Consider the following 2245-nt stretch of genomic DNA (forward strand, 5'->3'; position numbering starts at 1 on the left):
TCCTTCACAGACACCTGACTGTGGGCAGGTGACGAGCAGGAACTGCTGAAGGTGAGAGGCGGAGGGGCGGGTTGTTGATAGGGGGCATGGAGGACAGCAGTGGTTGACGTGGCTGAAGATGCTGGACCAGGAGGAGGATGGTGGCTTTCAGTTTGTGTGCTGCTTTTACTCATGTGTTGATCCCATAGGCGTTTGTGATGTGAGATCATGTGCCTTCGCAAAGCAGTTGTACCTAGGTGGGTGTTGGACTTCCCACGACTCAGTTTCTTTTGGCACAGGTTACAAATGGCATCGCTGATATCAGAGGCAGACACACAAAAAAAATGCCACACTGCTGAGCTTTGCAAGGACGGCATTCTGGTGGTGGCAACAGCTTGCGTTGATTGGCGTGCTGTCTGGCTGACCCCGGGTGCCGAATCTACATGCTGTCTGACTGCGCCACTAGCTCCTTGCGATGACCTCCTCCCCCTGCTTCCAACTCGTCTCCTCCTCCTCTCTGTCTCCCCATCTGAACTTTCCCCCTCTTCTTCTGCTCTTCGAGCAGGCACCCAGGTGACATCCACAGACACATCGTCATCATCAGCCGCTTCACTTGACAACTCAGCAAAGGCAGCAGCAGCAGGTACAACATCATCATCATCACAATGTACGTCCATGTGTATAATGCTGCCTGACTGAGACATATCCCCGTTATCTACATCCTCTGGCACTAATAGTTGCGCATCACTTATTTCTTCAAACTGATGTGAAAATAACTCCTCTGACGGATCAAGTGAAGCGGCTGTGGTGCTAGTGTTGGTGGTGGTGCCGGCGGGCTGGCGAGTGGTAAATTGAGAGGTGCCCGAAGCTGAGCTGGAGGAGGATGGTGCATTAAGGTTCCGAGCGGAAGCTGTAGACGATTGGGTGTCCTGTGTAAGCCAGTCAACTATGGCCTCAGAATTTTTTGAGTTCAGGGTCTGTGGTGGCCTCTGAACACTGGGCATTATTCTAGGGCCTAAGGAAATCACAGCACCACGACCACGACGGCCCTTGCGGGGTGGCCTGCCTCTGCCTGTCATTTTTTTTTTAATGTGTTGTTACTGTTGTACTATGAGTGCAAGCTGCTGTGCCACCTTATATATCAGTGGTGGGTGGGCAGTGGCACAGTACACTCTCTGTGGACCTGACAGCAGTCACTGGCACCCAGGCAACTGCAATTTAAAAAATATATATATTTTTTTTTACTTTGCAAGCTGCTGTGCCACCTTATATATCAGTGGTGGGTGGGCAGTGGCACAGTACACTCTCTGTGGACCTGACAGCAGTCACTGGCACCCAGGCAACTGCAATTTAAAAAATATATATATATTTTTTTACTTTGCAAGCTGCTGTGCCACCTTATATATCAGTGGTGGGTGGGCAGTGGCACAGTACACTCTCTGTGGACCTGACAGCAGTCACTGGCACCCAGACAACTGCAATTTAAAAAATATATATATATTTTTTTACTTTGCAAGCTGCTGTGCCACCTTATATATCAGTGGTGGGTGTGCAGTGGCACAGTACACTCTCTGTGGACCTGACAGCAGTCACTGGCACCCAGGCAACTGCAATTTAAAAAAATATATATATATATTTTACTTTGCAAGCTGCTGTGCCACCTTATATATCAGTGGTGGGTGGGCAGTGGCACAGTACACTCTCTGTGGACCTGACAGCAGTCACTGGCACCCAGGCAACTGCAATTTAAAAAAATATATATATATTTTTTACTTTGCAAGCTGCTGTGCCACCTTATATATCAGTGGTGGGTGGGCAGTGGCACAGTACACTCTCTGTGGACCTGACAGCAGTCACTGGCACCCAGGCAACTGCAATTTAAAAAAATATATATATTTTTTTTACTTTGCAAGCTGCTGTGCCACCTTATATATCAGTGGTGGGTGGGCAGTGGCACAGTACACTCTCTGTGGACCTGACAGCAGTCACTGGCACCCAGGCAACTGCAATTTAAAAAAATATATATTTTTTTTTTACTTTGCAAGCTGCTGTGCCACCTTATATATCAGTGGTGGGTGGGCACACAGTGGCACTGCAGTGGGCACAGTACACTCTGTGGACCTGACAGTCACTGGCAGCCCAGGCAACTGCAATAATAAAAAATATTTTTTTTTTTCAATTTATTGCAACAAGATGCTGTGCCAACGTATATATATCAGTGGTGGGCAGTGCACTGCAGTGGGTACAGTGCACTCTGTGGACCTGA

The sequence above is a fragment of the Pelophylax lessonae genome (genome assembly GCF_965119305.1).
Source record: "Pelophylax lessonae genome assembly, chromosome: 6".
NCBI classification, from domain to species: Eukaryota; Metazoa; Chordata; class Amphibia; order Anura; family Ranidae; genus Pelophylax; species Pelophylax lessonae.